Source organism: Oryctolagus cuniculus, chromosome 10, assembly GCF_964237555.1.
Source record: "Oryctolagus cuniculus chromosome 10, mOryCun1.1, whole genome shotgun sequence".
NCBI classification, from domain to species: Eukaryota; Metazoa; Chordata; class Mammalia; order Lagomorpha; family Leporidae; genus Oryctolagus; species Oryctolagus cuniculus.
The window spans coordinates 48,228,202-48,240,678 of record NC_091441.1 but is presented as its reverse complement, the minus strand read 5'-3'; the positions used below and the strand labels follow the sequence as shown (position 1 = coordinate 48,240,678).

General features: G+C 36.8%; 1 pseudogene; it reads left to right on the top strand.

Annotated features, from left to right (window-relative positions):
• Window positions 1-12,477, top strand: part of LOC100346110 (cytochrome b-c1 complex subunit 2, mitochondrial pseudogene) — a 180,873-nt pseudogene that overhangs the window by 44,853 nt on the left and 123,543 nt on the right.

Sequence of the window (12,477 nt, the reverse complement as noted above, 5' to 3'; positions counted from 1 at the left end):
CATAGGATTCCTCAGAAACAATGAAGTAAGTTCATGTTAAAGAATCTATACATGGCATCAATAAAAAATTTTCCTGTGAATTTGAGATTTTGAAGAGAAATCAAACTGAAACATTAGAAGTAAGAATTTAATATGTCAAATAAAAATACAGTGGCAAGACTTAACAATAGACTTGGTGAGGCAGAAGAAAGAATATTTGAGCTAGAAGACAAATATTTGGAAATATCTCTGTCAGACCAAATAAAACAAGAGAAAAAAATTGGATAATAAAATTTTCTTTTCTTTTCTTTTTTAGAAATATGCCCACTGAATAATGACTTTCCCCCTTACCTTTAATCTTGGTGAGAAACACCAGGGCTTAACTTTTTTTAAAAGGTAGAGTTTAATTCTTGCTTTTCTTTGATTGATTGATTTATCTGAAAGTCGGGGTTACACAGAGAGAGGAGAGGCAGAGAGAGACACAGAGAGAGTGAGGTCTTCCATCCACTGGTTCACTCCCTAGTTGGCCGCAATGGCTAAAGCTGCTTATACTGCATTCCCAGGCCATAGCAGAGAGCTGGGTCAGAAGTGGAGCAGCTGGGTCTGGAACAGGTGCCCATATGGGATGCCAGCACTTTAGGCCATGGTGTTAACCCCCTGTGCTACAGTGTTGGCCCCATGTAATTTTCATAATTAACATTTATAATATCCTAAAAATCTGAAATACTTGTCAAGAAATATAAAAATGTACATAATAATCTATAAATTTAGAAATTAAAATATTACTGACAGAAATTGAAGACTACTTACATAAACAGATAATTATGTCAATGTATTAGAATGAATGAATTTATGATATGTAAACTATGTATTAATAGAACTGTGTGTATATATAATGGAACTGTGTATTCATATTAATAGGAATTGCCAAACTGAATATATATTGACCCCACTAGACTGACATAAAAATGGTTTTGGCGAGTCATCTTTTAATCATTTCATTAATGCAATATCTGTATATCAAGAAAAAAAATCTTCCAAGTCTTCATTTTCTGTGGTTAAATTTTTATAAAATCATTCTAAGTGCTATCAAATGTTTTTATTTATAATTTCTGCTAGTAGAATTTTAAAGCATGTCAAATTCAAAATACATTCCAGTTGTTTCAAGTAGTTTGATGTAAACCACTAAGCTTTAGAGCAGCTGTAGCCAACCAAACTTGGCTCATGTAGATTTCTGCTATCTGTATATGAGATGACAATTTTTTACTTAGGAACCTTAGAATGGCGAGCTTCTACCATTTAGCTACTGCTATGTACAATCACAACCAGCCAAATCCATGATTTCCTGGCTTCTTCCACTGTTTCTAGAATTAGATAGAATTATTTCCATTGAGAACAGTATCTGACTTTAGCAGAAGCTGTGAGATGGAACTTTGCAGAAGATAAAAATGCAAGGAAGATACGTTCTCAGTTTTTCTTTTCATATCCTGTTGTTCTAAATAAATAACAGATTCTGTTTTGTTTTGTTTTGTTTCCTATACTGCCTCTTGAGATGCCTCATATGGTAAAGCAACATGTACCTTTGTGATTGACTATGAGAAATTGTCCAATATGGTATGTATCAACTTGTATTGCTTCTTGTCTTTCTTCTTGCATTTCTTTCTTTCTTTTTTTAACCTTTCTGTTTTAACCTTTCCTGGTTTTTATGATGAAGAGGTTGCAGACTTGTAGACTGCATATAAAGAAACTACTGTTATCTATAAAATACTTTTTAAATTTTTTCATGGCCTTATCATTATTTAAGTATTATTTTAAGTAGGTAGGTAGAATAATGCCCACTTCCTCCCCATTTGCAGTCCAAGGATGCCCACATTATAATACCCAGAATATGTAAATATTGTGCATTCCATGTAAAAAGATATTGTGTACCTGTTTAGGTTAACCATTGTTGAGATAAACTTTTGCATTACCCTGGTGAGCCTAATGTGATAACAAGTCTTTTTTAGAGAAAGAGAGATGCAGAAGATTCAGAATGATACAGTATGAAAAGATTCAGTTGGCCACTGCTGGCTTAGAAGATAGAAGGGGCCAGAAGTCAAGGAGTGTGGGAAGCTTCTGGGAATATAAAAGAATGGGTGCCTAGATCTCCACAAAAGAACTCAGTCCTGCCAAGAGGATTTCATAAAATATTGTTAGTAAATATTTCCAGCAGTTTTGATCATTAATTTAAAAATATTTTGTTCATATTTTCAGCTACCTTCTAAATGAGGGTTCTCCTACTTGTATACTTTCCATTTGATTTGATGTCTCTTTCCTCAATTTTCTAGGCAGCTCCTGCAAGCTATTTTTCTCCTCTTCGGTTTTGGCAGTGCTTTGATTTGATATTAAATGTTTTATCTTGACATAATTACATTGTTCCAAGTAATGCAATTATTTAAGGTACCAACTCTCCTATTCAAGGTTATTATTTGCATTTTTGATTACTCACTAAGGAAATAAAGATTTGTTTTTGTTGTTATGGTCTTTTGGATTCTCTGCTTCTTTATTGTGTTAAATCTTACCTTAAATCTTACAAAAGTTAAGCTTGCTTTTGTATATCTACTTATTTTTAAATGTTCAAATAATGTCTTTGTAACTATAATTAAATCTGGTCTATAACTGGATAAATCACCCTGCTTGAATAGATAATTATTATTTTCACAGTGATCATGAGTACTATTTTGATGAAATTTTTAATATTCTGATATCTTTGACAATCTTTCATAATTAAAGTTTCAAATTAAGTCTTTTGACCTTTACAGTTTCAGCTGGGCTATGGAAATCCTTAGAGGATGCAGCTTTCTAGTTTGTAGAAATGATAGCTAATTAGGCCCATTTGGATAGTGTGGAAAGTATTGTCAACTTATAAAATCATAAACTTTAAGTTACATTTATATCTGTAAGTTATTGATATAGATTCTAGAGGTTATATAACATTTATAAAATTTGGTGGTCCAGATATGATGTTATCATTCATGATTGTTATCTTAATAATAAAGGACCTGGGAGTCTTTGAAAGATCTTCAAAACTGCCCCTCTCATTATGGACCCAGATGCCTGGAATGAATGAAATTTCTAAAATTTCACTTCTACAGATTACCTTTTAGGTACTCTATTAGGTACCACAGATCAGGGAAAACATATGGTATTTGTCTTTTTAGAACTGGCTTATTTCACTTAATATAATGTTTTCTAGTTGCTTCCTTTTTAATATTTTATTTATTTTTATTTGAGAGGTAGAGTTACAGACAGTGAGAGGGAGAGACAGAGAGAGAGAGGTCTTCCTTCCGATGGTTCACTCCCCAAATGGCCATAACGGCTGGAGCTGCACCAATCTGAAGCCAGGAGCCAAGAGGCAGGAGCCAGGCGCCTCCTCCTGGTTTCCCACGTGGGTGCAGGGGCTCAAGGACATGGGGCATCCCTACCATATTCCCAGGCTCATAGGAGAGAGCTGGATGGGAAGAGGATCAGCTGGGACTAGAACCAGTGCCCATATGGGATGCTGGCACTGCAGGCAGAGGATTAACCCACTGCACCATGGTGCCACCCCAATTGTTTCCACTTTAATGAAATTGACAGGACTTTTTTTTTTTTACTGCTGTGTAGTATTCCATGGTGTACATATCTCATAATTTATCCAGTCATCAGTTGAAGGACATCTGGATTGATTCTATATCTTAGCTATTGTGGATTGAGCTGCAATAAACATGGGGTTACAAAAAACTCTTTCATATACTGATTTCATTTCTTTGGGTAAATTCCAATAAGTGCGATGTCTGGGTCATATTATAAATCTGATTTATGAGAATTTTTTCATGTTAATGTGATTATTTGCAGAATTTTTCTGAAGATCTATTCTCTTCATAATATAATACAATTTAAAATATTGGCATATCTAAAAATCTGCACAGAATGCTTGACTTCCCAGGCTCTTTTTCATTAAAATCTCAATAGATTACATACCATAGTTTAAAAGAATCTAAATATTCCTTGGTTAGGCTTGTTAACTTTGATAATTTTCTGAGTCTGAAATTACTTTATGTTAAATCAATTTTTGTTGCTGTACTTATACAAATAGTCAAATATGTCTGTTATTCATTTATAACTCTGTTCATTGTTTTTAAGAAGGAAACTTAATTTGTTATCCTCTTTTAAACTCTTGTTGGCTTGTTCTGCATTCTCTCTTTTGAGTTTGATTCTTATTTTCAGTCAGAATTGTATAGAAGTATAATTCCAAGATGTGCTGTACTAGCACTGAGACGATGGCTCTTATCCAAAAAACTGAAAAAATTAATTTTAACAATCTACTTCTGTTGAACAGCCTCGAGATCCTTACTTCCAGAGTCTCACTGTTGCTCACATATGGGGTAAAATGGTTTATGACTCTGCTTGTTGATTGTCAATCATACCCCACCCCCATCCACCGACTCCCTACATAGGATCAGCCAAAACAGAAAGCAGGACAAGACTCTGCTGGCAACAAGGGACAAGCAGGACTAGCTACAGAATGACTGAACAACAGTATTTTAGAATAGTAGGTGACAAGGGGTAATATAAAATTTCAGATGAAGACACTGGTGTCTATCCTAAGCTAAAATATATACGGCCAAGGTGTTATGAGGGAAGGGCTCTTGTGCATGATTGTCTGATAGTAAATACCATAACAGACTGAGAAGGCTGAATCTACAGATAGCCACCTTTGAAAAAGGAAAAATGATGCTTAAGTAGCCATGATGATTGGTATTCTCACATTTGATGCTAGAATTTATATGTAGCACCAACAATGGGGTGCAAAGAAACCATTTGAACTATTTGTGTATGATATAAAGATTAGAATTAAAAATATTGACTCAGAATTTTGCAAATAAAGAAACTGCTAACTCAAAAAAAAGTTCCTCAATTCTCTAGCTAAGCTAAAGGTATATTTAAACAATAGGAGTCTTACAATATATTGTAATGCAACAGGATGATGTCTGTGTAGAGGTCTGTTCTTCCTGCTGTGCTTATGTTAACGCTTTATCCCAGGTAAAATTCAGAAGTACTAAAATTATGATATAGATCATGCTGCTTTAGGAGACTCTAGATGTCGCATCCACTCTCCAAAGAGTTGGAGATTGGCTTTCAATTTTATTTTCCTAGATGCCATCTGGAATCAGTTTACAAAGTAATTTTAAAATTAGGATTAAAAATCCAGGAAACAGGATTGATATATTATGTAAGTGTTAAAATAATTTTATTCTGTATTCAAAAACTTTGTAAGTAAACATCAAAACTAACAACTAAACAAGTCTTTGACTAGCACTCTTTTTTTTTTTTTTTAAGATGTATTTATTTAATTGAAAATCAGAGTTACACAAAGAGAGGAAAGGCAGAGAGAGAGAGACAGAAAGAGAGATGTCGCTCCCCCACTCGCGGAGGAATGACACCGGTCCTTCCCGGATTTGCTGCTGCTCCCCCGCCTCCCCAGAGGAGCGGCACCCCCACCACTCCCCTGCTTTCGCGGAGGAGGGCACCAAGGAGCTCTCTGACCGACTCTCTCAGGGGTCAGGGGGCCCCGCATGTTGTCTCTCTCCCCCTTTTATAGTCCTCTCCCACCAATCCGTGCTCTGCTGCCCACGTGCTGAGCACCCCGCTCTCTTCCAATCAGAGGTTGGATCAGGAATCAGCTAATTGATGAAGCAGCTGTGTAAGATTTGTTTACTCCCTCTCAGCCCCATATGATGGGAGATCAGACGCATAGAGTTAGTTTCAGTAAACAGTCTCAGTACTTATTTCTCTCCCGGGTGCCCCGCCATGTTGTGGGAGACGGACCCTGCTCCCCACAGAGAGAGAGAGGGAGAGGTCTTCCATCCGATGATTCACTCCCCAATTGGCAGCAACAGCCGGAGCTGTGCCAATCTGAAGCCAGGAGCCAGGAGCCTCCTCCGGGTCTCCCACGCAGGTACAGGGGCCCAAGGACTTGGGCCGTCTTGTACTGCTTTCCCAGGCCATAGCAGAGAGCTGGATCAGAGTGGAACAGCTGGGTCTTGAACTAGCACCTATATGGGATGCCAGTGCTTCAGGACAGGGCATTAACCCCTGCGCCAGAGCACCAGCCCCATTGACCCGCACTCTTTTAAAGGAGAGAACTAAATAAGATACATTTTCTCTATATCAAAGCTGTCTATCCCAAAATCCATCATTTTGCCTCAATTCAGCAGGACGCAACCCAAATAGAATCAACACCTTTGTGGATATGGAATGAAACATTAAAAATGGAGAATTTTCATTCATACAGAATATACCTTACTTTTCCTCTTCACATTCTGATGAACAGCAGCCAACTGTTGAACTTATGACTAATTAGGGTATCGGTTCAGCTGAACAGATACATAATGATTGCTTGAGAATTCCAGACACTACCCTTGTAAAGACACCTGAGACTGTGAAGTAATTTGTCCTTCGCTGATCATCATGATGGCAAGATGCAAGTGCTCTCTGTAAATTCAGTGAGTCCATTATCACCTGACCTGAGACCAATGTATAGTGACCATATCCTTTGTTCCATTTGCTCCTGATTTCCTCCTATTCTCCCCTTTTTGTTCCTTTTGAAAGTCTTCTCATTAGCTTGCGATTTGGGAAGAGCATTTTTGGGACCACAGGTGTATGTCTTCCCACAATAATGCTGGCTCCTTGAATAAACCTATTTCCTGGTATCAGCTCTTGAGGATTGGTTTCCCAATGAGGAGCAGTGCAGGCATAGTTTTGTCTAATAAGAACATAACAAGCTTTCATTTTCTTTGGAAAGCACGATATTACTTTTTACATCAAGTTTGCTTATTTCAAAGACAGAGTGACATACAGAGACAGACATAGATCTTGCAATATATTGGGTCACTCCCAAATGGCCACCACAGGCAGGGGTGAGCCAGGCTGAAGCCAGGAGCCAAAAATTCCATCTGAGTTTTCGATATGGATGGCAGGAATTAGACCACTTTGCACTGCTTCTCAGGTACAGGGAGCTGGATTAAAAGCAAAGTAGTGGGGACTAATCTGGCACTCTAATATGCGAAATGAAACTTCTAAGCAGTGGCTTAACCCACTGTGCCACAATACCCACCACATCTTAGTACTTAAAATAATTTAATTACATTTAGACAGTTAACGCTGGAAGAAAATACTGGAGCAGGAGATGTTCCCATGAAATCTGTTGGATCGTTGTCAGGTAATGAAGGTAAATGAACATCCTAGCTAATTACTAATATCAATTTTTTTCTGGTGTCATACTATCAATTAAATAATTCATCATTGCTATGTAAAACTTATTGAATAAAATATGACACTATATATTGCCACTGCACATCATTAGTGACAGAAAATGAATTTAACAAGATATCTTTCATTCCATATTAAGTTGACCATACATTTAATTATGATAGAGTTCATAGATGTGGGTAGATTCTCTGAGTTTGAAAAACATAAAATATTGCAAAAATATTGAAAGAAGGTATAATGTAAGTTTTCTATGCTATTACTCTATTCTAGTTTTAAATTAAGCAACTTTAAACATCATTATTTTGTCTATATTTCTTAAGACAATACTAAATTTTTTCTTTGATACAATAAACTTTGGCTTTAGAGTTTATTAACTCTAAACATAGAATTTATAAACAATGATATTTATCCAAGTGTCAGTTTGGCTTTTGGTCTTTTATATATATATATATATATATATATATATATATATATATATAAGGATATAACATGATATCTTGACATAAAATTACACTAGGACTTTATAACAGTAACAGGTTTTACTAATAATAGTCTTTGTCAAAATACATCCACCTTAACAAAGATTACCTCCTATTATTGACATTTTCTTCATAATACTTAAACACTTTGTACACTTTACGTGTATTTTTGAATGCTAAATTTTTCTGCCAGTAAAGATTATTGGAATGTAGGTAGAAGAAGTTTATGGTAACCAGAATGGACAAATTATGTCACAGTATAAAATGTGCTCAGTATAGCTTAGTGTATCCTCATTGTGATGGACTCACTATGCTGGATTGGAAACCCCATCCTAGGAGCACATGGGCAAGTAAAAAATCCCAGGGAATATTCACATTTAGATACTTTGTCCCAAGCTCCAAAGATTTCTCATTATTCTTCTTAAATTTCTTAATCATTGGGTTAATCATGTAATTTTATGATTAAATATATTTTAATCATATATGTAAGTGATTACTCATAAAAAACAATTACTCTGGTAACAAAAAGGAAAGTGGGAGTGAAACATTTGATGAAAAATTGATTGCATTTTACTTTTAATATTATATTTATTTAGAAAAAAGAATAATTCAAAATAATAATGTTAATATAATGAGAAATTTTTAAAAGATTTATTTATTTATTTATTTGAAAGGCAGAGGGATAGACAAGAAGAGGCACAGGCAGAGAGAGAGAGAGCTGTCTTCCATCTGCTGGTTCACTCCCCAAGTGGCCACAACAGCTAGAGCTGAGCCAGGAGCTTCATCCGGGTCTCCCAAGTGGGTACAGGGCCCAAGAACTTATCTTCCACTGCCTTCCCAGACACATTAGCAGTGAGCTGGATTGGAAGTGAAGTAGCAAGGACTCAACCCCTCCCCCGCCCCTCGGGCCCATATAGAATGCTAGAGCTGCAAGTGGTGATTTAACCCACTATGCCATGGCACTGGCTTTGTGAGAAAATTTTTGAATCATATGTAATATATAAAATAGTGACTATATCATATGTGAATAAAATAGGATGGCCTAACAATGAACAGATTTCTTGATTACCTGAATCAAAATCAAACAGCATCATCACATCTGACAGTTTTTATTCACATTCTGAAGAAAATCAGCCTCAATATGATACATGTTAAATTATTAGCATATTTTAAGAATTAAAACTAAAATTGTCTATATATCAGGAAATTCACTATTTTAATGACTTTAAAACATACCTTCCTAGAACTGTGCCCAATACAATATTTATTTTCCTAAAAATATTTAACAACGTTCAAGTCTACTAAAGAATAAGTTTAAGAAATAGTGATACCTGCATTTTATTAAGCATCAAAATAATTCAGATTTTAAGCTAGACACAGTATAGAGTAGAAAGTGAGCAATGGTGCCTACATTGTGGCACAGCTGGCTAAGAAGCCTCCTGCCATGACAGCATCTCATATGAGTGCCCGAACAAGGCCTGACTGATGCATTTCCAATCCAGCTGCATGGTGGTGTGCCTTGGAAGGCAGCAGAAAATGGCCCATGTGCATGGACCCCTGCAATCCATATTGTAGACTATGATGTTGTTCCTGGCTCCTAGATTTGTCATGGCCAAGGCCTGGCTGTTACATACATTTGAGACTGAACCACTCGACGAAAGAATCTCTCTCTCTGCCACTCTGTATGTGTCTGTCTCTCTCTGTCTCTGACTCTCTGCCTTCCCAATAACTAAATAAATAAATCTTATTCTTTTGAAACTGAGCTATATCAGTGGTGCCCACCCTACTTTATTTCTCTTGTTCCTCCCTTTCTAGCTCTAAATTCTCTCTCTTGAGCTTCTCTTCTGAGATTCGTCTCACTCTGAGTGCTCTGCTCCTCCTTGCTTCTTTCTTGCTTTAACACTGCTAGGAAAATGATACCAGCAGCAAGCTCTGAAAATGCCTAGTGGCTAAAGTAGGTTTTGTGTACTAAATGTCTAAGGTAGTTATTTGGTTAAATCCCATCTGACAGGATTGAATAGATGCATGAAATTGTAGTTTGTGGAGATAAGAAAACTATTTTTAAGTTCCATGTAAGCTTGAAGAATGAAAGTCTGTAAACTAACTATAAGTTTATAGGGCTGTATATTGAAATATATTCAAAGATGGAAATCTACACTAAGTTGATGGACAGTCGTAACACTCAATTGCTGTATATTAAAATATACTCAAAGATGGAAATATATGAACAACTACTTATTTTTAAACTGAATTTCCCTCAATAGCTGACTCATTGTGAGGAGTGAAAAACAAAATTAAAAGTTTGTTTTAGTCTAATGATGTTTCACTTGAGTTTAAAATTAAAAATGTGGAAATTATATACACAAGTTTTTTGTTATTTTCATTAGTGCATTTGATATTTCTGACTTTCAAAAATCTAATGCAAGTGAATGGTTTAAATGATTCAGCTTTCTACAATTTTTAAATTGGAAAATGAAATAATGTTACCAGGATTTCTTGAACTAGCCTAACTTTAAAAGAAGTTTATAGCTAGCAATCATTGCACAATGATGAAAAGTATAATTATCATTTAATCATTACTGGTGAAATGTTCTGAACCACTCTATTCATGTAGGTTTTTGCCACACAAATTATCCATAGACTTTAGTGATTAAGAATGGTAACCGGGGCCAGCACTGTGGCGCAGCGGGTTAAAACCCTGGCCTGAAATGCCAGCATCCCATATCGACGCTGGTTCTAGTCCTGGCTGCTCCTCTTCCAATCCAGCTCTCTGCTATTGCCTGGGAAAGCAGTGGAAGATGGCCCAAGTCCTTGGGCCCCTGCACCTGTGTGGGAGACCCAGAGGAAGCTCCTGGCTCCTTCAGATTGGTGCAGCTCTGGCCGTTGCAGCCATCTGGGGAGTGAACCAGCGGATGGAGGACCTCTCTCTCTCTGCCTCTACCTCTCTCTGTAACTCTGTCTTTCAAATAAATAATATAAATCTTTAATAAAAAAGAATGGTAACCAATGGGCTGACACTGTGGCATAGCCATGGGTGCTGGTTCGTGCCCTGGCTCCTCCACTTCTGATCCGGTTCCCTGTTGATGGCCTAGGAAAACAGCAGAAGATGAACCAAGTGCTTTGGACCATGCTGCCTACATGGGAGACCTGGAAGAAGCTCCAAGCTCCTGGCTCAGGAGGCTGGGCCCAACCCTGACTGTTGCAGTCATCTGGAGAGTGAACCACCGGATGGAAGATACCTCTCTCTCTCTCTCTCTCTCTCTTTCTTTCTCTGTGTGTGTGCGTGCATGTCACTCCTTCATTCTGCATAATTCTCACTTTCAAATAAATCTTTAAAAAAAGAATGATAACATTTATGACAGTAACTGCTTATATGAAGTACTTGAGCAATCTATTTGGCATACCTTAATACTTTGACAAAGTGGAACCCACGCCATTCTATGGATTTTTTTTAACTTTTATATAATAAATATAAATTTTGAAAGTACAACTTTTGGATTATAGCGGCTTTTCCCCCCATAATCTCCCTCCCGCCCGCGACTATCTCATCTCCCACTCCCTCTCCCATCCCATTCTTCATCAAGATTCATTTTCAATTATCTTTATATGCAGAAGATCAGCTTAGTATATACTAAGATTTCAACAGTTTGCACTCACAGAGTTACACAAAGTATAAAGTACTGTTTGAATACTAGTTTTACCGTTAATTCGCATAGTAGAACACATTGAGGACAGAGATCTTACATGGGGAGTAAATGCACAATGACTGCCATTGTTGATTTAACAATTGACACTCTTATTTATGGCATCAGTAATCACCCTAGGCTCTTGTCTTGAGCTGCCAAGGCTATGGAAGCCTCTTGAGTTCACAAACTCCGACCTTATTTAGACAAAGCCATAATCAAAATGGAATCCACAGTAACATTGTATTGAAATTAAAAGACTAAAAGATTTCACCCTAAAATAAAGAATACATGCACATTCTCTCTTGAAACATCTATTCAAAATTATACTGGTAGTATTAACCAAGGAAGGGGGCAAAAAGAAACAATATAAGTCATCTAAATTGGAAAGGAAGAAATAAAACTTTCTACTTTCAAGGACGAAATATATGATTTTGTATATAGAAAATCCTAAAGAATACACAAATCTAAACACATAATTATTAGGGCTGTAAACAATTTAACAACATTGCAGGAGACAAGATCAATAAACAAACGTATGTTCTATTTCTATACAGTAAATCTATTGTTTAAAAAGAAGTATGTAACAGACTGTCTCATACACTGGTGGTAAAAAAATAAATTGTTACAACTTGTCCAGAGTATAATTTAATAAACTACATCAGTGGAATCAAATCATTAATTATATATCTAAAATGCCAACATAAAGAATTAATCATAAACTCACATATGTGTATTTTATATGCATTAATGCCATATATTCTGACTTAAAATTTTTTTTTTTTTTTGACAGGCAGAGTGGACAGTGAGAGAGAGAGACAGAGAGAAAGGTCTTCCTTTGCCGTTGGTTCACCCTCCAATGGCCGCCGCTGCAGCCGGCGCACCGCGCTGATCCTGGCAGGAGCCAGGAGCCAGGTGCTTTTTCCTGGTCTCCCATGGGGTGCAGGGCCCAAGCACCTGGGCCATCCTCCACTGCACTCCCTGGCCATAGCAGAGAGCTGGCCTGGAAGAGGGGCAACCGGGACAGAATCCGGCGCCCCAAC